General features: G+C 53.3%; 1 protein-coding gene and 1 pseudogene across 2 annotated transcripts in view; one reads left to right on the top strand and one right to left on the bottom strand.

The window, feature by feature from the left end:
* Positions 1-26,200, top strand: part of KCNH1 (potassium voltage-gated channel subfamily H member 1) — a 370,040-nt gene that overhangs the window by 333,875 nt on the left and 9,965 nt on the right. The gene's annotated exons all lie outside the window — the stretch shown is intronic.
* On the bottom strand, positions 9,703-20,985 carry LOC123845681 (methyltransferase-like 26; annotated as a pseudogene).

Genomic DNA, 26,200 nt, shown 5'->3' with positions numbered 1-26,200 from the left:
AAACCAAAAGCCAGATGCTTAACCGACTGTACCACCCAGGCGTCCCATGTGAGTTGTACTTTTAAGGACAAGCAAATGTCGCCTGTGATTGACATAGCATGACTACATTCCTTTCATGGATCCTGGAGGTTTAGCGTCACTGGTTGAATGGTAGAGTTTTTTGTGTCTGCTTCATGCTGGTCTGTGCTCTTGGCTAGACTTCATGGTGTTCCAGGGCTGAGCTTTGAGTAGACTCCTGGCTCACGGTCTGAGTGAGTACTATGGACTCTGAATCCTGTTGGGACCCAAGGTGGTCCCGAGAAGCTGCCCTTCTGCCCTGATGGACAACAACATTTGTGGGGACAACTTCTAGGCCTGGGGCTCAGGGGCTTCCTCTGGAGAAACTTAACTGGCCCGTTATGGCCTTGGTCATGGGATCCTTCACAATTGCTTATCCTTCCACTACTGTGTGCAGAGGTGTGGCGTGAGCAAGGCAGGCGAAGATCCTACTGGTCCAGATCCCAAGCTGGTGAGGGCCTCAGACGAGCACATGACCATGAGCTTAAGGAGTACCCCGATGAGTACTGCTGGGTGATAAAGAGACATAACCGAGGGACACCCAGCCCCGGTGTGGGATGAGTCCAGAGGAGATGCCATCTGAGCTGGGCCCTGCCAGTAGAGTAGGGCAAAGAGGTGGAGGAAAGGCCCCTCAGCCAGAGGAACAGCATGAAGGCGTCTCAGAGGCTACAGCATCTGGTGTGCTTGGGAACCTCGAAGAAGAGCGGCATAGAAGGACCACGTGAGATAGAAGCCAGGTTCTCCAGGCCCAGGGCTATAGCTAATGTGCCCCTGTCAGGTCCAGTCCTGGGAATGGGAGTGTAATTTGGGGACATGAAAGGGAACCAGGCCTGGGCCCCTGAAGAGGGTACCTCCACCAGCCCTCTGAAGCTCCCAAGACTCGAAGACATTTACATACATCTTAGCGGGGCCCTGGTGTGATTGCCCAGCAGGTATGATTGCCTTTGTATCAGCCATAGTGTCTGGCCTCCTCTCCCTCCGCCATGGAGGAGGTGGGGCTTGCCAGCCCCAGAACCGATGCTTAAGGCTAGCTTGGCTAAGAGTGGTGAGTTCCATGGGCCAGGAACTAGAGCAGCCAAAGCAAAGGGAGATTCTGGGACCAGAAAGGCAGACTGAGGCCGAACCTCCGCAGGACAGCCGAATGCGGGAGCGGCCAGATGCGTAGCCTGAGGCTGGTGTTTGGAGCCAGTACTTTGTAGGGAAGCAGGTTGGACTCATGGCGCAGAGGGTAGGGGCCTCATGATGCCCCCTGATTGGTGAGGACGGGCTGGCCTGGATTACAGCGATTGAAGACACAGCATTTCCCCCTCTAAGCAGTTCTGGCTCATGGGTCAGGTCTTTCGAGCTCCTTTATTTGAACATGGGGTCACTGAGGGCAGGGTTTGTGCAAAGCAGCAGGTGTGACAAAAGGACCCAGTGTTTGAGGCGAGGCAGGCCTGAGTATGAATCCCAGCCCTGCTTCTTACTAGCCCTGTGGTGTTAGACAAATGACTTAACCTCTCTGGGCTTCATCTTCCTATTTTGTAAAATGGGGATAAGGGTATCTTGACCACAGGGCGTTCAGGGGGGCTAATTGCCATAGTGATTGTGCCATGTAGATCCCCATTGTCTTCTCGTGTGATGCTTCTCCAACGCTCAGCCGCCCACACAGCAGGGCTTTCTCCAGCCCCGCGTGGGAGGGCTGCTGGGCTGGGGAGGGCCCAGGCACTATTTCTATACACTAGTTAGATCCATCTATTTATCTGTCATCTGTCAATCTGTCTGCCTGGATATCTGTCTATCTATCATCTATTTTCCCAACTATCCATCCACCCATCCATCTATCCATCCATCCATCATCTGTGTGTCTATCACCCATCCATCTATCTATCCATCCATCTACCCATCACCTACTATTTGTTCTTCTATCTCTCTCTCCATCCATCTATCATTACCTATCTACCTACCCTTCCATCCATCCATCTACCTCTAGCTTTCTCTATATACGTTTCTTAAACTAATAAGATTATGGGTCTGACCCTTAGTTAACTTAGCTTCATGATATCACGGTCAGCCCAAGACCAGGTCTCTATATTAATTTGCTCAGGCTGCCATTACGAAATACCACAGCCAGGGTGACTTAAGTAACAGGAATGCATTGTCTCACAGTCTCGTAGGCTAGAGGTCCGAGATTAAGGTGTCAGCAGAGTTGGTTCCTTCCGAGGGCTGTGAGGGAGAATCTGTTGCAGGCCTCTCTCCTGGTTCTGGTGGTTGGTGGAATTCTTTGGTGTTCCTTGGCTTCTGCTGTATCACTCTGATCTCTGCCTTCATCCTCATGTGGCACTCTCCCTGTGTGCAGATCCGTCTCTATGTCCAGATGTCCCCTTTCTATAAGGACACTTGTCATATTGGATTGGGGGCCCACCCTCTTCTAGCATGATCTCATCTTAACTAATTACATCTGCTGCTATCCTGCTTCCAAAGAAGCCCACCTTCTGAGGTACGAAAGGTTAGGACTTCAGCAGATGAATTTTTGAGGACATCATTCAACCCATAATGGTCTCCCACACTCTTCTCCAGCTGTCTGTGCACTTGAGAGATGGCCGTGTAGGATCATGGCCACAACGAGGTGGGGTTTGGGAGATTTGAGTCAAGTGAGCTCCTAGAGCTTGAATCCACACCCTTGACTGGCCAGAACTTTCCAAGTGGATGGGCTTTATCATTTTGAGTTATTTACGCCTTTGTTCCCCATGTATAAAAGCATGAGAAGTACCAGAGTATCTTTAGTCTGCACACCCCTGCCAGGCACTCCTCCAGCCCCTGGCTGTGGGCCTCAAACACAAATTCCTCCTCAACCCTCGTCCTCCCTCCTGGGGAACCCAGAATCGTGCTGGTGGGAGGCATTTGGAGACTAACATAACCAGACAGAGACTTTCTATTTTGGAATTGGGAATCCGAGCACTGCAATTAGACCAGAGGTTCTAACCTGGCAGGAAACTTTCACAGAAACTAAGTTGATCCCATTCAAGCCCCCCCGATTTCAGCCTGTGTCTGAATGGGTGAGTGCCTGGGAGAATGGGTGGGTGGAATCCTTCCCCCTTGGTGGATAAGTCCCATCACTCTGCCAGAGTGAAAGAGTTGAACGTAGCCCTAGAGTGATCAGCAAATGTCAACAGTCAGTTCATGGAGGCTGGAACTATTAGCGAAGCTGTTAATGAGCTGTGACCGTGTAAATGGGAGATCTGGTGCTGGGCACTGTGTCGTTCAACCTGCAGGCATAGAAAGGGTCTGTTCTACTTTGGAGGCTCAGGATTCCCAGACAGCAAGAGTCTCTGAGCAGTCCTCCGCCCGGGCTGTGTGCTCTGGGCCGGGCGCTGGGGGCAGGGGCTCATCAGCTCCTGTCTGCTCCAGGCTACCGTGCGGTCTCGGTGTCAGCTCTCGGGGCACACGGCCGGCTGGACGTGTGCAGGGCTCGCCTCCAGGGCGCTGTGCTGGTTGCGGGGTCCCTTCTCTTGGAATCCGTCCAGCCACCCCCACATCCAGCTTCTTCCAACCCCACCCTCCTCTCAAGAGTCCCTGCTCTTTCCCCAAAGGGCCGCAGTGAACCTTTGGGTCCTTCCAGGGGAGCAGTCGCCTGATTTTTCCAGGCTTGAGAATATCTGATGCTTAGACAACAATCTTTCTTTCTCCAGCTACCACCCATTGCACACATTTGATATAAATGATTCACCGAGAAAAGCAAAAACTTCCATCCAGGGGAGCAGGAAAAGGAGGGGAACAAGTGAGGGCACCCCAAGGCACCTGCCTGCCAGCCTTGTGTGTCTTTCACGTGTGTGGGCAAGAATGTTGTGTTCGTTCATTCAGGAGACATTTGCTGGGCTCCCGCTGGGTGCCTAGCACCGCGCTTAGCCCTGTGAGGGATGCTGAAATGAATCGGACGTGAATCCTGCCCTGGGGGGCTAGTGAATTTGGGGGGACATTCAGATATTTACATAAAAGAGTAATGTCAGGGCAGAAAGCATTTTTTATTATTAGAGCAGGCTTTAGATCACGTTGTGTTCGGAAGAGGGCTGAGTGCCTCTGGCTGGGAGGCTCAAGGAAGGCTTCCTGGAAGAAGTGGCATTGCTCAGGCCTTTGCTGAAGAGGTGGGATTTGAATCAATGGAAACGGGCATGGGGGAGGGAGAAGGCAGCACCAGTGGCTCTGGAGTGAGGGTAGAGGGGGGGCACGAGGCATTCGGAGTCCTCTTCTGTCCGGAGAGTAGGGCAGCGGAGGGCTCTCGCCAACGCGCGTGATGCTGCAGGCGCTGCACTGGGTTTGTGCATCTGCTAACTCCCCCTTGTGCTTACATTCCATGTCCAGCCTCGTCACGTCCCTGCGTGACACACCTGTATCACAGCTCGTGCCCACTCCACAGCGCACGGCAGGCTGGGCCGGGAGGCCTTGCTGCAGCTCTGTGAGAACGGTCTCTTCCTGAGTAGGTTCACAGGGCATCTCCCGGGGACACAGGGAAGGCCCTCGTAGAGGCTCCGCAGGGGGAGGGCATGGCCTGGCTGTAGGAGCTTCGTCTTTGTTAGCTTGGCGGGGCTTTATAGGAAGGGCCCCTGCACACAGGCCCCATCTGAGCGGGCAGCGCGCCCCTGGGCAGGGGCAGTAAGCCTGCAACCTAGGGAGGCAGTCACTTCTCCCCCCCGGTGCGGTCAGCTGGTTTCCCGGCTGAACACTCAGACCTCAGCTCTACTGCCGAGAACGTGGATCGGGCAGCCACTTTATTGACCATATGAAAACAGAGTGCGGGAGTGGAGCAGAGCTGGGCTTGGGTTTTACTGCCAGGAATTGCTTGTGCTGTCCCTGTCCTTGAACAGTTCTGGATGTAAATAGCTCTCTCCGGGAGCAGAGTCTGGGTCAAGCCGGGGTAGATGCCCGCCTGCCTCATTGTGGGCTGGCTGGCTGTGTGCCCAGCAGGGGCGAAGGCCTGGTCCCTGGCGATAGACACCTCACTACCCCGGCCCAGCCACTGATTACCTGGCGCCCCCTCCCACCCCTTCTGGGCATGGCCGTCCTTGCCCACACCTGCCAGACTCCTCTCGCACCTTGGTCAAGAAACAATGTATATAGAGAAGTGACCTCAGTGCCTTCTGATGCCTGTCCCAGCACAGCGTCCCTGCCCCCCACCCCAACACCTGTTGTTTCCCAGGACCGTGAATTCCCAGGGAGACAGGACTGGGCTTCCCTTCAGCCCCATCCTTCTGTGTGGTGCCCGACGTAACTTGGCTGCAGTACGTGTCCGTCCAATAGATGGTAGGGGGAGAAACTAGGAAACGCCAGTTCGGGACCTCCTCGGTGTCCAGACTCTTCCACTGAGCCTGTTTCCTCATCCATAAAATGGAAGTCACAGCAAGGACCCGGGTGGTGTGGTGAGAAGGGGCCGCTAGGCTTAGTAAGACTTCCTAGTGCCTTTGCTACCTTCCATCTCCTTGCTAAGAGGCATGGTCCGAGCTCAGGAGAGCCGCTGGTTCCCCGCTCAGGCCACCATTTCCTGGCGGTAAGGCCCAGAGGACGCTCCTCCCCCTCTGTGGGCCTCAGTTTCCTCATCTGTAACATCAAGAAGTTGGACAAAGTGGTGTGTGAGGTCCTATCCAGCCCTGATTGTGGTTCTGATTAAGTCATTAAGCACCTGTCACCCACATTCTGAGTCACTAGGCCCAGGTGCACATAATTTCAAAGAGTGGCTAAAGCAAAGGTCATTTTTATTTGATTTTCAAATGCTTTGCTTATTTTGTCGTAGATTGTATTCTCCATGCTGCATTTTGCTTCTGCAAACACTAGAAGTTGTTTGCATCTCTTGCACACAAGGGAGGGGGTGATGGCCCGCCCTCAGCGGACGGCTCCTCACACCTCGCGGTCAGTCCTTCAGGCTGAGTGAGTCTGGAAGAGGCCCTTCCCACCTCCTGTTCCCTTTGTGGAAGAGGGGAGATTTGAGGATGAAAGAAAATACTGACAGTGAGGAGTGGAATTAATTGGCAAAAGGACAGGATCTGCAGTCCAACTTTCGGGATCTGAATCTCAGTTATATCACTTACCACTCCTCGTCTGTTTCCTCAGCTGTAAAATGGGGCTGGTGATGGTACCCACCTCAGAGTTGTTGTGAGGATTAAATATAATACAATAAGGGAACAGTGGGTGGCCCATCACCTGGCTCCGAGTAAGCATTCAGTAATGCTGCTGCTGATTAGGATTATGGTGCGGGGACGTGGTTTAGGGGTGGCAAGGCACACGCACAGACTGGGGTTGAATTGGGAGGCCCAGACACTGGGCAGAGACGCAGTATGACGCGGGAAGGAGGGAGGAAGGAGGGAGAGATGGCTGACCATAATGGGTGGGTGTGGGCCAAGAGGAGGACCCTGGCTCAGAACTATGGGCAAGGGGATTCCCAGGGGGAGGATGACCAAGAAGTGGAGACCATGAGTGCCTGGCCATCTGTCTTCTGAGCACTTTCCTTCTATTACATCTTCTGAGTGGTCATAGCAGGTGGTTTTAGCCTTTTGTTGTTGTGGTTATGGAAATTGCAGCCAAATGGGGTCTGAGTCTGGGCCAGCCAGTGTCCCCCAGGAACATCACTGGCCTAAGTGGGCCTAGAATTTGGCTGTCCAGCCCCAACATGGCGTCACTGCTCTGACAATGATGCTTGGCTAGCCGGAAATCACATACTTCAGGAAGTTATTTTCTCTGTCTGGCCCAAGACCTCCATGCATTTCACGAGGTGAAGGTTAAACCACCAGGGAAGAGAGACTGGAGAGGCCTGTAATTCTTCTCCTCCAGCTTCGTCAGCTCCTCAGGTGCAAGCTGCAGGAGAGCTCAGATCTGAAGGCCTAGAAGAAAGTGTGTTTCCACCAAGGGCCTGAGCTGACAGTTCTCTCCCCTGCAGAGGCTGCTGCCTACTTCAGTACTTCTCTGCAGGCACCCTCTCCTTGTCCCCTCCCCGGCAGGGAAGCTGTAGAGGGGAGAGGTGATGAAGTCCGTGGCTTTCTCCACCATTCTCAATGCCAGCAAAACGAACCCCCATCTCCAGAGCACACACTGCCCTCCCTCCCTTCCTTCCCACCTCCCTCCCGCCTGCCTAGGAATACTCACACCAAACCCCTGCTGACCTACTTACAGCCCCACACACTCCTGCTGACCAGAGAGGGAAGGAGAGAGCTTGAGTTTGCAGCCTGGCAGGGAGAAGGCTTCTGGATGAGTCATTTGCTGTCCTTGACTTTGCCAAGTATGTACAGGAAGAACAGGCAGTGACCGGCTGCTCTCCATGTATATGAAGGAATGAGCAAGTGGAATTGGGTTTACATAAAAGCAGACGCAACTCTGTGTGTGTATGTGTGTGTGTGTGTGTGTAACATTGACCATCAGATGATTAAACGCAGAATTGACTCTCTGGACCTTCTAGAAAGAGAATAGCATTTGGTTTTGAAAGAGCCAGGGGCCTTGCCTCTCCCAGCCTATCCGCTTGTCTGTACACAATAAGAACACTTGACTCACATAAGCTGCATATGCTGGGATCCCAAAGGAGACAGCATGCGCACCAGCTTCCTGCCAACCACAAACAGAACAAATGTCAGCTGTCATATTAATAACGCCAGGCATAATGGCGGCTTGCATTAGAAGTGGTTTAGAAGGTCACTGGCCTGAAGACAGAGGACGGCACCAGGTGACCTCCTGAGCTCCCCCTGATTCTAGCATCACTCTCTGCCTCCCTCTGCCTTTGTTATCAGAGGAGCTGCTGGGAAACAAAGGAGGAGAAATGGGAGTGAGTCTGGCGGAAAGGGCCTGAGGTCTCTAATCTTTGAGGCTTAGAGATTGTTATTGAAAATGGGATCATAACCTAAACATGAAATGACCAGGGCATCAAGAGTCCTCCTATCGAGACATCAGGCATTGTGCGGCTCTTCGGCCCCTCCCTTCCCTTGGGTTCCCCAGCAGGAGGCAGGAGGGGCCCCTGCCACTGAGACATGTTCTCAGGTGGCAGTAGGAGCTCCCCCCCACTCCTGACCCCGGGGAGATTGCATTGTGGTGTCTGCCCTGCCCTGGCCCATGCGCCTCTCCCTGACTAGGCGTTGCTTCCTTGAGCTGACAGCTGGGGCACCAGTGATTGGCAGTGTCGGTGATCACAGAGTAATGTGCCTCATCCGTCTCAGGGCTGTCTGCTGACGGGGTGCACTCAGCACTTCAACCCCGGGGCACCAGCTCTGCACACGGGCCTGCATCCCTGTTGTTCATCTCAGCTGCTGGCCTCTGCCCTCCTGCTTGGAGGCAACATAAGAAACTCTGGGCACAAGCCCAAGATTACAGGTGTAGCCTAAGAATGGACCAATATATTTCATTATATTTCAAACCAGGTGTTTAGTGAGCACAGGCTCTGTGTCCTGCCCTGCGCCTGAGACTAGAGCGACACAGAAATGTGCGGCCTGGTCTCTGTCCTTGGAGATCTCACAGGAGAGTATTCTTGTCTTTTGTAGAAACTTCAGTGAAGAAAAATACAAATGATGTGGTCAAATAGATGTTAATAATGTTTATAAGTAGTATTTATTTATTTATTTATTTATTTTTAAAAGATTTATTTATTTGTCAGAGAGAGAGAGAGAGTGAGCACAAGCAGGAGGAGAGGCAGAGGGAAAGGGAGAAGCAGAATCCCCGCTGAGCAAGGAGCCCAATGCGGGACTCGATCCCAGGGCCCTGGGATCATGACCTGAGTCAAAGGCAGATGCTTAACCAACTGAGCCACCCAGGCGCCCCAATAAGTAGCATTTAACTAAGGGTGCATTAGGTATGTGTTAGACAGCCTATGTGCATTATTTCTTTTCATCCTTCTAATAATCCTATAAAGTATGTAGGCACTATTATTAGCTCTATTTTCCCGATAAGGAAACTGTTATCCAAAGATTACAAAAACTTGCCAGAGATGCAGGAGAATGCTTATTTCCACACACCCTTATCCACAAAGCGAATTGTCAAACTTCTGGGTTTTTACCTATCTGATAGTTGAAAAAAATGGTATCTCAGAGTAGTTTAAATTTGCACTTCTCTTATTATGAGTGAGATTTGGCTGTTTTTCATATGCTTAATAGTCATTTAAATTTCCTTTTCTCTGATCCTTGTCCATTCTAAAAATTGAAATGTTAGGGGTTTTTTCTTATCAATTTCTAGAAGCTACTTTTTGTAATAATAGAAATACAAATAAATATCTTCCCATTTTGTCATTTGTCTTTTAATTTTCCATATGTTGTCTTTTGTCATACAGAGCAGGGTTTTTTTTTATGTTACCAAATTTATTATTTTAATGTTACAGCTTCTGGATTCCAGATTAGTTAGCAAGGGCTTCCTATGGTCTCTTTAAACATTAAGATAGTAAGATAATAAAATCATGTTAAATATGGGGAATTGGACATCAGTGTCTATTTCTCATTTCTCCTGAAAATCCAAAAACCAATGAAATGACACTAGAGGATTTTTTTTTCTTTTTTGTCAGCAAGAAACATTTTATTCCCAGGTGCTAAGCAGCCCTGGGCCACCAGCCAAGAGCCCCCAGACTGGGCAAGGCCAGTCCTCATTGCCCAGCCCTGGGAGGCAGGGACTGGCAGTCTGGATTTGTTCCAGAAGGGGTGTGGGTGGAGACACAAGCATGGGGAGAAGAAGGGGGTTACTCTTTCTGGAATATCAGGCACATGTTGGCTGCCATGTCCACCATTCTTTCCAGGAGAAGGCCACTGGCTTGGAGGAGCATGTCCTTCCGGAAGGCTGTGTCCCATGGCCCCCACTCCGGGTGACTGCATCTAAGGGTTAGGTCAAAATCTACATTACTCTGTGGCATGATCTTCCATTGATTTTATCGGGCCCATAGGTGATCAGCAGCACCTTGGGGGTGAGCAGGTAGGTTCCCTCCTGCTCTGAAGAGCCTCTTGGTGCATTTCAGGGGGCTGATGCGGATCATATAGATACTGAATAGCAGGTCCGGGGACCTTGGCAGGATCCTGCCCCAATTGCTCCCAATCCCGGGTCACATCCAAGTACAGCAGGGCCTTCACACTGGACAGCCCTTGAGCCTGACTGGTGACTGACATGCTGTCCCCTTCCGACAGCTGCCACTCAGCGTGGGGGAAGGTCCGCACAAAGTGGGTGGTGGGCTGGCTGGAGCCCGAGGCCACCTCATGCCCACAGATGCCACACTGGGCCAGATCCAGGTACTGCCCCAGCATGTGCAGGATGGGTTCCCTGTTCCGCTCAGCAGCCACGTTGTTGTAAGAACATTTTTCAGAGCCAAAGAGCAAAAATCCTCAGGTTGCAAGGTCATCAAGTGTCTGGCTCTTCGAGTAAAGAAGACCCACATTAAAGCATATCATTGGGAAATCATGGAACTTCGAGGTTAAAAAAAATCCTACAAACTTCCATAGAGATGTAATAGTTTACATGCAAAGGATTAGTGGTCAGAGTGCCTATCTCTAAGAGTAATGCTGACATATGAATTCTAGTGGAGTGGGACTTGCAAAATTCTGATGGAAAAGTACTTCATTCCAGAGTTCTGTATCCAAATGGTTAGTGAAGGATGAAGGTAAAGACATTTTTAGGAATGCAGGGATTCAAATGGCTTTCAGGGAATTTTTTCCTGGAAATTTTTCCTGGGAGCCACTATAAGATTTGTTCCTATGAAATGAGGAAGAAACTAAGAAAGAGAAAGCACCGGTGAAGGGAGATCCTGAGCCTGGCAAAGCAGCCAGAACAGATTGGAGCAAGGAGATGGAGGGTTCCAGAAATGGTATCTCTAGGGGAGAAAAAAAATGGAACTAATTACTTAGAAAATAGAATATATTATTAATGGGCATATTATAGAGATATCAGAGTATATGAAATAAATAAGTGAGGGGTTCATGGACAACCAGGATGATTTTTAAAAAATTGAGATAATAATTAACTTCAGGAAAAAGAAAAGGGCATGCGTGCATGCATGAGTGTGTGTGTGTCTTGTCCAAGCATAAGTGACAGACCAAAATTCAAAGCTGAGGCTGTCTGATCACAAAGTTTGTCCCATGTGATCTTACAGGGAAACAAAGCTCCAGCTACACAGTACCTGTGTGACCTTAGTAAGCCACTCTCCCTCCTGGGCCTCGGTCTCTTCACCTATAGAATAAATGGGCTACACAAAAAGCACAAACCATACACGAAAAGATAGAAAAATTTGATCATGTCAAAGTGAAAAATGTTGGTATGACAAAAGAGAGCAAAAAAACACAAGAAAAAACAAAAAACAAAAAAACAAAAACAATTTAAAAACAAAACTGTGGACTAGGACAGCAGTTAGCAAACTGGCCTGACCCAAATTCGGCCCACAAGTTGCTTTTCTAAATAAAGTTTTATTGGAACACATCCACTTCCATTCATTTATGTTTTGTCTGGCTATTTTTGCACTACAGAGGTGGAATTGAATAGTTTTGACAGAGATGGTATCGTGGACTACAAAGTAGAAAATATTTATGATTTCTCCCTTTACAGAAAAAGTTTGCCAACCCCTGAACTAGGAGAAGATTTTTACAATGTATGTGAACAGCAACAAATTAAGACCTAAGATATATGAAGTACGTTGACAAATTAATGTAAAAAAGAAAGAGAACACAGGGTTAAGGTGGGAAGAAAGGCACTAGATGGTGATGTTGAAACACAGGCAGAGGGCTCCTGGGCGCAGATAGGCTCCGGACCCCAGCCTGGGACCTCACACGTGAGGCTGACCCTGGACATTCCCAACCTGCTGCAGGGAATGTGGCAGGAATTTGTGAGCCCTGCCATCAGGCAGTGAAGTGTCTGCTGCTCATACCAAGGACATCAGTGCTTGGTTCCCTGCTCAGAGCCTCTGTAAGCCTCTCACTTGTCACTCCCAGTGCCCTTGGGAGAGAGTCTAATTGTTGCAACCATTGCATATAAAAAGATGTGTGCCAAGAACAATACCTTTGGTGGCTTGTTACTTTCCAATTTGCCTTAATTGGCTCACGTATTGGCTGGCTGATTTTCAAAGGGCAGCACGAGGGGGACTCTTACTTAAGTAGGAGGGGGACCTGGGACCATCAGCTCCCTGCTCATGTTCTTTCAGCCAATTAAGCTTAATCCTGGGAGCAAACCACTGAGGAGTGGCTGAGTGCTTGGCAGCTGGGCGGGAGGGAAGCAAAATAAGCCTGGATTTGTGGGCTCACACCTTGGTTCACATCTGCTCTACTTGTCAGCCAGGGATAAACTCTGAGGACAAGTGTCCATATTACAAAATAAATGATAATAGCTGTAACCCAACCACCAAGTATCCTCATCTGGTCAGGTTGACTTTTTTCTTTTATCCAGGAAAAAAAAAAAGCATGCATAAAATGTCCATTGGTGAAATACTTTTGAAATATCACTGCGAGGTGGGGGATGGGGTGAGAGGAGTAGAGGACAGCACACGGGAACCTGTGGGCCCTGCCAGGGTCGACAGCGACACCTCGCCCCCTCCCAGCAGACCACCCTGGTTCCCACTGCCCTCCTTTGATTATGCAGAGTGGCTTCCCTGGATGCCCGGGGACCAGCCTCCTCAGGCCTGAGGGGTGCCATTCCTGCCCCTGAAACAGCTTATCGAAGCTTCTCCTGTGCAGAGTGGGGCTCTCTTGGCCATTCTTGTGCTCACAGGGCAGAGATACTTATCTGCCAGTCTTGGTCTGAGCCGCTGTGTCCATACCATGCCCAGGTCTGACCAGACACGGCTCCTTTGACCTGGGTGGCAGGACTGCCCCTCCCACTGAATGGGTGACCCAGAAGGGCCACATTCACAGTATGGGGGGGGGGAGGGGGGGGGAGGGGGAGGTGAGACCTGTGCGGGTGGGTCGGGGCAGAAACTGCATTTACTGATCCCCGGGGGGTCCTGCGTGCTGTGCACACATTAGAGCTCCTTTAATTCGTATGCCCACCCCAGAGAGCACATTGTTCTGTTTATACCAGTTACAAGAATGGCACAAAAAGAGACCCACTTTGGGGAGGAGAAGGTCCAAAACATAGAGGTGGAGCGTGCAGTCAGAGATCTGGCCTGGAGACTGAAGCTTCCCTTCCATGGGTCTCTTACGTAGGCTGGGAGGTGGGAATGGGGAGAGGAAAAGGAGTCCCATTTTCTTTTTTTTTAAGATTTTTTATTTATTCATTTGAGACAGAGAGATAGAGAGAGAGAGCATGAGCAGGGGGAGAGGCAGAGGGAGAGGGAGAAGCAGACTCCCCACTGAGCAGGGAGCCCAATGTGGGGCTCGATCCCAGGACCCTGGGTTCATGACCTGAGCCGAAGGCAGACGCTTAACCATCTGAGCCACCCAGGCGCCCCAAGGAGTCCCATTTTCAAGTAAAGGTGGGGAGTCCCTGTTTTCTCCTCCCGGTGAGAATCAGGGAGGAGGAGGGGCCTCGAGGGGCTGCAGGCTGGATGGCAGGCAGGTGTTACAGCCCACAGGCTCCAGGGTCACGCAAGCCCAAACTGGGCCGCTCACTCACTGTGTCCTCTCCCTTGGCCTCAGCTTCCTCCTCTGTGTAATGGGATTACAAGAGTGGCTACCCCATAGGGTTGTTGGGATTCACTGAAATAACGTATGCAGTGTATTTAGAGCAGCGTCTGATAGGTGGGGAGAGCACAGCGCCTGGCGGCCACTGCCACATTCAGATGACTCTGGCCGCTGCCCCTGCTTTTTCCCTTCCGTGGTTCGGGTACGTGAGTGCTCACACCAAGTCTGCCCATCCTCTTACTGTTTCTTATCCCTCCCACCCTGTGAGGCTCCTCTGCAAGGGCTGCTTCTCTTTCTCTCCTGCCTTTTGTCCATCTCGTTCTGTTCTGTTCTGGCCGTCTCCCTTTTAGGGCCTCTGTCCCCCTCAGATGTTTGGGTCCCCCGGAACAGAGCAGGCATCCTCAGGTCCACTCCCCTGACTCCCTGCAGACCCCACGGCCCTTTTCTTGCTCCCTTGCTCCCCTGCGATCTCCCACAGCCTTTGGGGGTCAGAACAGACAGGTGGGACCAGTTTGCCGCATTTACACTCCCCCTGCCTCCTCTCCCCTGAGAAAGCCAGGGGGCGCTGCAGCGTCCCTGCTTCAAGTCTGTGGGCCGAGTATAGGCATGTGATGGAAGGACAAATGGCTCCGACATTCAGCTTCCCGGGCAGCTCAAACACCAGATGCTGAGAAACCCAAGGCCAGACTCTATAGCCCAACCGATCAGCCTGCCTTTGTTGTCCTGAACTCAGGACCGACTCCGGCCATCTGTATACTGAAGGAAGGAGAGAGATACAATCCAGAAGCCATCTCTCTGGGGGCCCTGAGCACCGATGGGATCGTGTGAAAGAATTACAGAGTAATTCTTACAGAGTTTGATATGCACCCCAAACCCCCAGAGACTGTTTCAGCTGCTTCCTGACGAGGAAGATGTCACCCTCCCAGATGCGCTGATGTGGTTGACTCTGCCTGGCCCGGCGGCTGGGGAGGCGGGGGGAAGGACTTGGAGACGAGAAGAGGGTCCTTGGCCTTTGGCAGATTGCACGGCCAGGTCCCCGAGCCCAGCAGAGATCAAGGGCCAGAAGGAGGGCACAGTCCCTGCCTCTGTGGGGGAGAGTGGCAGCAAAGGGTGTGTGCCGTCTGCTTGGTCAGGCTGGGATTTGGTGTGACTGTGCAGCTGGGGAGGCACGTTCTTGCCCCTGCTCCCTAGGAGTGAGGAGCCGTCTGGGATTGAAAAAACACATCCCATGTCTGCACTTGGTCAAAGGGGTTGCAGCAGAGGTGGGTGAACACCCCTGAGGGCTGAATTGACCTCTCAGCCCCCAGGCCTGGAGCCTGGTCCCAGTCCAGGAGGCAGAACTGGGTCTGGGCGACTGACATTGGTCAAACCTTCCCATCATCTCATTCATCCTTGGGGGTGCTCAGCGCCGATTCCCAGGATAAGCTCAGAGCCTGGTGCAAGTAGGTTCCATGTTTCTACTGTTCTGTCTGCCAGGAAGGTCCTCTTGGCCCTCAGGTGCTCAGCCCTCTCCAGAGCCCTGGAGACCTTCCCAGGGCAGCTTCCTGAGCAGAGGATCTTGAATCTCTCCCCTTCTCAAGGCCCCTTTGCTCTGGAATCTGCAGGAATCCCAGTCCCGGTGGCAGAACTTGAGTATCAGCCAACTTGGGCTCTGGTCACAGTTCTGTAGACTAATTGACTAACCTTCAACTCTGAGCCTGAGTCCTTCAGCTTTGAAAGAGGGGTAATAATAGTTCCAATTTCATGGGCTTGTGGTTGAGAGTTAAGAGAAGGCATGTAAACACTTAGCATTGGACCTGACTCAGTAGAGGACTGTGAGTCACACAGGCCACAGCTGGACAGCGGATGAGTCATCCAAAGATGGGGTATTTGTAAGACAGACTTGGGTGAAAATCGGCCTCCTCCTCCCCTGCACAGGCCTTGTGCCTACTGTTTTCTGGAAGCTTTAGGAACAACAGATCCACTGAATGATGGGAATAGACTGAGCAGAGAGGAGGAAGGAAGGGGACCCCCCGTCTGTTCCCAAGGAGAAGTCCTTGTAGCCAAGAGAACCAAGAGAAAGTCAAGGCCCTGACTGGAGCCCTCACAGGCTCCAGAGAGAGAAGCTAAGGTGCTAGGGACCCCGGCAAAGGTAACATTAGCCAGGACCCTCACCCAGCCCCCACAGATGTCCTGTGGTGAATAAAACAGGGGCTGTGGACCCCAGGTGGGGGTTCAGTCCTCTCCTTCTCATGCACTGCTACGTTTCCACTTAAACTTTCTCCCCTCAGCTCCTCCCCCCTGCTGCAGGGAGGGGCCCGGTCAGGGAAACAGAAATCGAAACCACACTAATTTTTAAGAGCTTTAAGTCAGGGAATTGGTGTCGGAAGGCTGAAAGAGGGAAAAGCAGATGTTGAGGATGCCCAGAGATTAGGAACCAGAAGCAGCAGTGACACTCCCATGGATGGGAGCATAAGAGAGTGGCATTATCACATCCAAGGGGCCAGGGAAGGGCCCCGCTTTCCGGGAAGGGTGCTCCAGGGCATTGCTAGTGTTCAGACCTCCAAGAGGGGCGCTGCGTATCTGGTGCCGAGTCATCTGAGGAGACACCCCAGGGTGTCTTGTCCCCAACTCTGGGGACAGGGACTGGCTTGGGGGCCCCCAGGGGGTGAGGAGTGCTGTGGAGCTGTGTTCCGACAGCCCCGTGCACAGTGGGGCTGCGGGTGCCCCAGGGGAGCAGGACAAGGCTTGCTCAGGAGCACCGAAAGGAAGGAAGCTGCCGGGGTGTGGGCCTGAAGCCGACCGCTGCTGGCACTGTAATTACAGGAGCTCAAGTCAGGGAGGAAGGCTCTTCTGCCCTCCCCTGCCATTTAGTCCTGCCAGGGCCTGCCATGGGCAGAAGCTAACTAGAAGCCGGCTGCCCAGGGAGTCGGGGAGACATGGGTGGCCGGCTCTCAGCTCCAGCGTCTTCAAGCAGAGCACGGAGGGTGGATTGATCGGCAGCACGTAAATAACTGTGCACACGCGCACGCACACACACACTCACACACACACACACCGTGGGGCTCACGGTCCATTTTAGCCTCATGGCGTTCCTCTAGAGATTCTAGTAAAGGCTATTATTCCCAAGTTATGAAGACAAAACCAAAGACCAGAGAAGTTCATGGATTTACCCAAGTCAGACAGTCAATCACCAAACACGCACGGGGTGTCTACTGTGCCAGGCGTTGGTCTAGCTCTGGGGGCCCAGCAGTGAGCCAGAGCCTATCTCAGCAAGGACACGGGTCTTGTAGCTGGGGGAGTGGGGACAGGGAAGTGGGGAGACCATCAGCGCACGCTTGGAGACAGGTAAACCCAGTAATAATCTCCAGTACGGAAAACAAGTGCTGAACAGTGTGAGCGCCTCAGGCGGTATGGGGGACAGGGGTTAGGAAAGGTCCAGGCCCCGGGGGACAGGAATGTCAGCAGCTGAATACCGAGAACCCACGCACATGGCCAGTGGCCATTCTGAGTCACCCTCCCATCCGCCACCTGGGAGCCGTGTTCCCCGGGGTGGAAAAGCTCTCCATCAAAGCACATGGTGCAGAGCAGAGAGGCTGTGGGCATGTCCGAGCGGCTGCTGTGGGAAGGCCAGGCAAGGGGAGCACAGGGCCCGAGCCTTCAGCTCCGCAACCAGGACTTGGCCTGTCCGGGTGGAAGAGCGGTGGCCCCGTCCGTGGCCCCGTCCATGGCTGAGGAAGGGGCGGTGGCACCCAGTCCCACCACAGCACGGCAGAGAGCCTGGCTGCTTAGGATTGGGAGCGTACGATAGAGGTACACACTGGGTGAGGGGCCCCGGGCCCCCCCAACTCTTCCTCATTCTGGAGCTCCTTCTGTAAAATGCAGCAGTCTCAGATCAGCTCAGGCCAGGAACGTCATTGGGCCATCAGTTCCCAAGGGGAAGGCTCTTTCAGCTTTCTTTACACGTGGACCCACCACCTCACATACCTCGTACCTCCGTCTGTATTCAGTAAACACTGCATAAAGACCTTGTGAATGGCTGATCAGAGCTGCTTCCTGATGGCATGAGGTTTTGGGGAGAGTGTCCTCTCTCCCTGTGGCAGAGCATGAGGCTTAGGGCCACAGCGAGGAATTCAGGGTAGGTCTCAGGAAAGAAGGACTGAGCATGGAGAGCCTCAGTCTGCTCTCTTGACAGGGACGGGGCTGCTGCCCAATGCCAGGGCGGATTCACTGGGTCTGTCTGGTGTCAGAGGAGTGGGCCCCTTCCCCAGGTGATCAAGGGGACCAGAGGGACCAGAGTGGGGCCCCCTGGGGGAGGAGGCACGGACAGATGGTTCCATTGGCTTCCTAGGGTGGGAGACGGCATGTAAAGGAACAGGCAGCGTGTGTTGCCCGGCAATGCCCCTTAAGGCTGCAGGTGCTCCTCGGGAGCCTGGCACAACCCCAGGCTGAGGTTTGGGATTTTCAGGCCCCATCCATTTCTCTTCGGCCATGAGCCGGTGTGTGTGTCCAGAAGCAGGCCGTGTTGCAGGCCCTGTGGCCACTCTGCTTCCCCGGGCCACCCCTTCCACACCTGTCCCGAGCTACAATCACAGCCTTCCACCTGCCTCCCACCCTTCAGTTGCCCCCCCTCCACCCGCACCCCAGCCAGTCCTCAGAGCTTGCTGCCCTCCGTGCCTTGCGTGGACAGGAAGGCTGTGCTGGCAAACTCGAGCGATGCTCTCCTGCGGGAGACTCCTTGGGAATAACCTCGACGTAGCTAGTACGTACAGCAGTCTGCCTGGTACCAGCCCCGCCTGAGAGCCGAAGCGAGCGCGATGCTTCCCAGCTTCACATGAGGACAGCAAGGCTCAGAGAGGCAAGGCGACTGGCTCGGCACCCCACTCCTTGTGGCTGGGGTGCAGCTCACAGGTTGTTAGCTGGCTCTGGGGACGGCGCTGAAAGGGGATTCTGTGATGAGGTGGCCTTCTCTGCTGGTGGTGTTTGCAGAGACGGCTGCTTGAGCCCGCAGGTGAACGGGGGCCTCTTTCCTCCTTCTGGCCCAGATGTTACCACGCAGCCCAGGGCTGCTCGCAGCCATGCACCCCTCCTGCATGCAGCCCTGAGTCTCGGCCGTCAGTGTGGGGCCAGGCACGACCCTGGCCCTGGGGTACAATGCCCACACTTTAGCAAGGACAGGGAGACCTCTCCATGGCCCAAGAAAGCAGGGAAGCTACTGGGCCAGAGACCCCTCTGTGAAGTAGCACGGCATGGGCAAAGAATGGAAAAGACCCCGCACTCTCTCATGAGCCCCCATATCCCACAGGGAAGGAGATAAAGGCCCCAAAAGGAAAAGCTCAGGGAGCCAGTAACCTTCTCCCTTAACATTAAAAGAGCCCTTCACCTTCACAGAGCCCTTCTCCAGACCTGCCAGGCACTCTTGATTGGGCATGGCTCTGCGGGGAATGCAGGATTCCTCCCACCGCCCCCCCACCCCGTCCCTAGGTTGACATCACCCCAGCAGGGACAGGTGCGCATGGGAGCGGCGCTCCAGATGAGCCCACACGCTTGGTTCAGGACTGCTGGGCTGGCAGCTCGGGAGGAGGCGCGGGTACCTGGGCGCCCATCAGCGAGAATTGGCCCACGCTCTGAGATTCTCCCAGAGCGCCTCTCACCTCCGCGCACCCCGATGTGAGAGACTGCACTGTGTAGACAATGCTGATCCTAAGTCTGTAGTGTAGGTGTGACCTTCTCAAGGAGCGCGGAACCGGCGAGCTTCGCTGCGCCTGGAGAAGCAGTGAAGCCAACATGAACTCCTGTGTTGGAGAGCTTCGAGAGTCAGCATTCTAAAATGGGGGTTTTAACAGCATGCCAGAAAATGACTTATTGGGACAAACCCTAGAATAATCCAAACAGTGAAACTGTTACAACCATTCTTTTTCCCAAAACTAGACGATTGCATGAATCAAAGAGTTATTTGCTCTCGAGCTTGGTGCGTGGGATGGTACATCGGCGGGCTGCACTGGCCGGTGTCCCAGCGACCCCAACCGTGTGCCACCGACAGGGGACCCCAGGTCAGGAAAGACAACAGTGATGCCGTCTTTAGGATCTCTCTAGGAATGTACAGGTTGTCAGGATTCATAGCTGTTTGTCCATTTTGGTAGAAAACGCCTATTTCTTTCTTCTTTTTTTTTTTTTTTTTTGAATGCATCGTTTTTTTAAATTAGTTTCAGAGGTAGAGTTTAGTGACTCATCAGTTGCATATAACACCCAGTGCTCATTACATCACGTGCCCTCCTTAATGCCTGTCACCCGGTCACCCCATCCCCCCACCCATCTCCCCTCCAGCAACCCTCAGTTTGTTTCCTATGATTAAGAGTCTCTTACGGTTTACCCCCCTCTCTGTTTCTTCTTATTTTTCCTTCCCTTCCTCTATGTTCCTCTGTTTTGTTTCTTAAATTCCACATATGAGTGAAATCTTATGGTATTTGTCTTTCTCTGACTGATTTAAAGGTCATTATTTGTCCCATGGAATAATGAGACCACGTAGTGTAGACACGATTTTACAAATCCCAGTCAGAGCGTCCCCAGACAGAGGGAGGCCTTACCGAGGATGTGTTGGCGGCTGAACGCTGGTCCGCCTGTCTTGGCCCCTTGGTATCTCTGAGGAGAGAGGAAGGAGGTCACCAGCTCTACATCTTGGCCCCATTTCCTCCTGCCCCACTGGCAACTTGGCTCATGCTGGGGAAGGGCTGCGTGGGAAGAGAAGCTGCTCTGGCCAGGAGGAACGCGGAGCTTGAGGGGTCTACGAGACATGGACGTAGCCATGCTCAGCGTGGGAAGTTTCAGGCCTAGGGCTGAACGAGTGAGAAAAGCAGGATTGTTTATAAACCTGGTGGGAGGGGCTTCTCACAAATGTCACTCACTGCATCACCACAACAAGGCTGGAAATAGGAGTAGATGAGACAACTTGGGGGCTTAGAAAGATCAAGAACCGCCCTCTGTGTCTGTGGCAGGGGTGGTCATTTGCACCGGGTCTGGCCTGCACCTCTGCGAGCTCTCAGCTGCATGAAGTGCGCAGTGAAGCAGGAGGGCCCTGGGAGGACAGCCGGGGGAGCACAGAGAGCAAAGGGCTGTGCTCTGGGGAGGGCCACATGCAGGATGGGAAGAAGCAGTGGCAGGAAAGGAAACCGAGTCTAGATGCCAAGGGCCACCGTAGCAAAGCACCACAACCTGGGGGGAGGCAGGGGGGCTGCTTAAAAAACAGCAATGTATTCTTCCTCAGTTCTGGAGGCCAGAAGCCTGAAATCAGGGTGCCTAGAATGTTGGTTCCTGCTGGAGGCTCTGGGAGAGGCTCCGTGCTTCTCTCCTAGCTTCTGTGTGCTGTCAGCAAACCTTGGCCTTTCTTGGCTTATCGCTGCATCGCTCCAGTACTTACCTCCATGTTCACATGGCCTTTTGCTCTATGCTTTGTGCCTTTTCTTTTCTGTCTCTTATAGAGACACTCATTATTGCATTTAAGGCCCGCCCTTAGGCAGTATGATCTCATCTCAGGATTCTTACCTTATTACATCGGCAAAGACCCTTACTCCAAATAAGGTCACATTCTGAGGTTCCGGATGGACATATCTTTTGGTGTCCATAGTTCGGTCCACTACACTGAGGGAGCACAAAGCGAGGAGAAGAGTGACAGAGACGGCCTCAGTGAAATGCCGGAGGCCAGCAGCTCCCATGGGACGGTGCCGTCTCTTTCCTGAACAGAGCCAAGGGATGCATCTCTTTTACGGGGCAGCATTGACAAGGAAGCATCCTCATCCCTCCTGGCCTTGTATCATCCTCAAGACCGAGGAACAGGTGCATCTGTAGGAGTCTTTCATGCCCTAGGTTAGTTTGTCCAAAGAAGACCTTGCTGATCCACCTGCCCTTGGTGCAGGGGCCAAGAATGAATGAGATGATGCTCGTCTTGATGGGATGTCACTAAGCGGTCTGGCAAGGTTGTTCTTACTTAATGCCAGAAGAAAGAGCAGGTGGTGAGCGGTGGTGGGAGGGCCCGGCCGAGAGCAGCACTCTGAGAGGCACTGTACCAGGCCACCTGCGAGCAGGGCATCTCTAGCCTCTAGATGCTTCTTGGAGAAGGTCCCCTGGGACTTCCGTGCATTCCTGCTTCTCCCTCCCAGTGCTGTGCCTCGAGGTCACGCATGGCTAGGAGGGTAACTGGTACCCTCAGAACCCACCAGGGAGACACGATTTTTCCCATAACCCAAACACCCAGCCCCTGCTGCTTGTCCTGACCACCCAAAGTCTGGATTTCACCTTAAGTTATTCCTCCACCCTGAAGAATTGAAGGGCCACACAACCTAATGTACCTGAGGAGTCGTCCGCTCCCCTCTTTGAATGCTCTGGGAGCCTCAGCTTCTTGGCCAGATCTCTGTGCTTCATAGAACTGCCCTTGAATTCTTTAGAGAAGTTGCTGAAGGATGGGGAGTGAGAGAAACTAGTGGAGAGGGCAGGCTGGACAGGCATAGGGGTTATCAACAGACACTGGGAAAAAAAACTGTCCTTTTCCCTAAAATCCAGGGCGTTTTCTCTTAGCAGAATGGCTCAGAACTCGGGCCTGGGCAGGGACTCAGGTGGCCAGGCTTTGAGTCTCACCTCCACCATTTGTGTGCCCTTAGAGAGTCACTTACCTTTCTAGGCTCTGTTTCTTCATTTGGAAAATGAGGATAGTGATGGGACCCGCTGCTGGGGCTGCTGTGAGGATGGCATGAGAGAGCACGTGTCAGACAGGGGACAGCAGGCGCCTGGCGCACGGACGTTCTCCCTCAGCATCAGCACCACCCACCGGGGCCGCTCCCGCAGACACATGTTTCTCCGTTGGCGACGTTTCTGCCTTGGGTCATTGCCTGTGCTATTCCCTGTCTGGATCCTTCTGCCCAGATTCCTTCCAGAATCTTCTCAAGGGCCACCCCCACAGAGAAGGATCCAGCATACATTTCTGCAGCAACTATTCGACGCCAAACAGCCTTTTGAAGGGTTTACTGAGACGGACCAACCTACCCTCACACGAGGCCCGTGACCTCGGTCATGTTACCTGCTCGTGCAGGTGAGGAAGCCGAGGCGCGGGGAACACGATCCCCAGGCTGGCTGGTTTCTGGAGCGTGTGCTCGTGCTGTCTGTCACTGGCGCCGCCTCCACCCACGCCCACCGTGCCCGCCACCCCGGGCCCCGCACCCCGCGCTGGCTGCCGTCTCTGTCCCCGCTATGCTCGCCCACCTGTGTCCCCGCGAGCCGGCGGCCCCGGGACGAGGGCGGGCAGAGCTGGGCTCCGGCCCCTCTAGCTGCAGGCGCTCGCGGAGCACCGTCTGAGCTCCGTGAGGGACGTCTGGGCCAGACTGGCCCTGGTCGGTCCTTCTGGAAGCCCTGACCCCTCCCTGGGTTGTCCACATGCTGTGCATGCTGCCGTGGAGAGGGAAAAAGCAGCACTTGAGTCCATAATGAGCCATTCGGAGGGGGGGTTAAGAACTGGCCTTTTCCAAAAGCAACACCCAGCCCACTGCCTTATCTAATCAGTCCATCTCCACTTGGTTTTTCCATGTTTTCAGTTTCGTAAATGGCCCCGTTTGTTAATCTTCATGTTTTATGCTCTGTCGTAAAACCAGGCAGGGCTGCTGGTGGAGGGGGCTGCTGGGAGAGGAAGCGATGAGGAAGAGGCCACGTCACCAGGGCCTGCAGGGACAGGAGGCTGGGGACCTGCCTCCGCCCGTGTTGCTCTGCCCCCCAAGTGGCTTGGGTCTGTGCCAGCACAGGCCCCAGCTCCGGGAGGAGAAGAGGCCCGGCTCCCCCCGTCATGGAGCGGCCGTGTGTGTGTACCCCGCGGAGTGCCCTGCACGCTGTAAGCGCTCCGTAAATGTTTGCTTGGCTTTGCGTCCTCGGTTCCAGACTGCAGACCTCTTTTTGTCGGATCAAGGGAAGGAGGAGCCCAAAGTGACAGCAGGGCCAATCAGGCCTCTTTCAGTCCTCCTCCAGGGACCAGGGGTTCACTGGGTCTCACTGAGGCCATCCCCCGAAGCCCCCCCTCCTCCCCGCCCCCGCTCAATCCCAGGCAGCACATAGGAGGGCCAAGCTGCAAGCGTGGACTCCAGCAGAGGGGTGCACACGGGGCTGGGGTGGCGTGGGGCCACACTCCTGTGTGAGCATGGCTTGTACAAGCGGAAGACAGCAGAGTGGCTGTGACCTCACTAGTTATCAGTCCAGGGATTCTGAGACCCCAGGCAGCAGATCTGGCTCAGCTTGTGTGCATCGGAATCACCTGGGAGCTTGTTGCCAATGCTGGTTTCTGACCCCTGCTGCAGGAAGGTCTCACTCGGTAGATGGAGCCTCTCCGGGAGGTTTGAATGACAGCCAGATTTGAGAACTGGTGATCTGGTCCAGCCAAGGAAAGACACGACTTACCCAAGGCCACACAGCAGCTGGTCAGTGACAGGGTTGGGACCACTCCAAGCCTGTGCTCTTCTTACTGCTTCTCCATGTTTGGGATTGGGGGCATGTGTCTGAATCTAATAAAAACCAAAATAAATTCCTTTTGGTTTATCTGTGGTTTTCTATGATTCATGCTCAGTCTCTGTTCATTTATGTAAACCACTGAGAGTTGACATTATGTATATATTTTTGCTTCCAACCTGAGCTCTTTGAAGCAACTGGGCTCCCACTCAGCTGCCCTCCCCTCACCTTCTATGCTGTCCAGACTCCAGGTGGTCCATTCCCTCCCCAGCCTTGTCTTTCCCCGACTTGTGAGGCTGGGACCCTCTTGCTCAGTGATGCTGAGGAGACTCCTGCCCCCCGCCTTGGTCTGGGTCTGGGGCTTGGAAAGGGCTCAGGCTTGAGAGGGGCTAGGCCCTCCGTGAATGGAACCCAGAAGAGCATCAAGGGTCCTGACTCACCTCAGACTCCAGGGGGATTGCTTTTTCAAACACACTCGAAGTAGCTGCTCAGAAAGCCCTGCAGCTTGACGAGCCGAGTGTCCGTTCGGTTCAGCTCGACAGCCATCTATCAAAGGCCTCCAGGGCTCAAGGCTGTTGCTCGGTGAGCCCCCAGAGGGATGCAGAGATGGATGAGTGAGGCACAATGGCCATCCTACCCTGGGGCCCCTTTATCTCCCCAGGCTGCAGTAAGTCATGAACTGCTCCGCATTCTGCGGGGGCCTCCCGTGCCCCACACGTCAGGCAAAGAAAAATATATGCCCCTCTGGGCCCGCAGGACTCCGGCTGGCCAGGAGCGATCCAGACTGATCCTGTCATTGGTGACTGGAACCAGGCCAGCCTGTCGCCAGGTTGTGGCCTTTCTGGCGGGTGATTAAGAGTCGCTTGTAACGCTGTCTCCAGACTGACCCCTGGTGCTGTGGCCCCAGCTACCCGTCGCCAGCGGAAGGACAGGTGATGGCAAAGGCGAGAGTACCAGCCCGCCCCCAAGTTCTGTTTTTACCTATAGCCATGGGACCTCCATCTAACACAAAGCCTATTTTATAGTAAGTGTTGAACATCTCATGTAATTGATCGAGTACTGTACTGAAAAGGAAATGCATGGTTGTGTGCAAAAGAATGGGCCTGTGTGGCTCAGTTGTCCACCCTGGTGATCGCCTGGCTGACTGGGAGCTGGGGCTCACTGCCTCTGCCCAGCACCACGAGAGAGCATCGTACTGCAGATCGCCGGCCCCAGCAAATGCATAATTCAAAGTATAGTTTCCAGTGAGTGTGTATCCCCTGAGCACCATCGTAAGGTAAAAATATCGTAAAAGGGGGCCCATGAGTTCACTACTCTTCAAGAGCATATCTGTTGTGCATAGAGAAGTCCACTTGTAATCCCTCTTTCTCTCCGTTAGACCACGAACATCTGAAACAGATTTGTCCGTGTGTGTGTTGGGGGATGGCATACACATCATTCCTTTCACCCCAGCACGGGCTCACAAACAGGGAAATGGCCATAATTTATTCCCTGACACATTCAGTGATTCACTGACCACTGATTAAGCACTATATGTATCAGACATGATACCGAAGATGAAAAAAAAAAACAAACCAAAACCTGAATAAAGCATTGTGCCTGCCTTCAGAGAGCTTCCCCCTAAGGAAAAGACAAGCAAAATGCTGCTTTTCATGATGGTTGCAGTGATCTGTGACAGGGCCAAGGGCTCCTAGCAGCAAGGATCTTTGACCCCGGGGGTGGGGAGAGTCAGGGAAGCTCGTTGGAGGACATAACTCCTAAGCTGAATCCTGAAGGTCATATAGGAGTCAGGGTGAAGGGACGGGCCAGGAGATGAGATGGCATGGAGCCTCAAGCGGGTGAACGGGGCTCTTCAGGATCTGAAATTGCTCAGTAAGATTGGAGCGTACCCAGTGCCTGAGGGGTGGGAGGCAGGAGAGTTGATTACGCAGCTTCGTTCGTCCACTAGGGGGTGATGGAAACCCAGAATCCCGCACACTGCCGCTTGGCAGTGAGGTTAGAGAGAGGAGGCACCATTTAACTGGAACATGCCCTTCCCATCCATCAGGGCGATGCACAGATACAGAGGGCGCCCCATTCCCCCACATGAATATAATTTCAGTGTTTTCCAGGGGGGGTTTCTAGGGATCACTACCCTTTCAAAAGAGGGGGTCTAGGGG

The sequence above is a fragment of the Mirounga angustirostris genome, unplaced genomic scaffold, assembly GCF_029215605.1.
Source record: "Mirounga angustirostris isolate CCGP_5_RB_7025 unplaced genomic scaffold, mMirAng1.0.hap1 SCAF_6, whole genome shotgun sequence".
Lineage (NCBI taxonomy): Eukaryota > Metazoa > Chordata > Mammalia > Carnivora > Phocidae > Mirounga > Mirounga angustirostris.
This window is presented reverse-complemented; position numbering and strand designations above follow the sequence as displayed.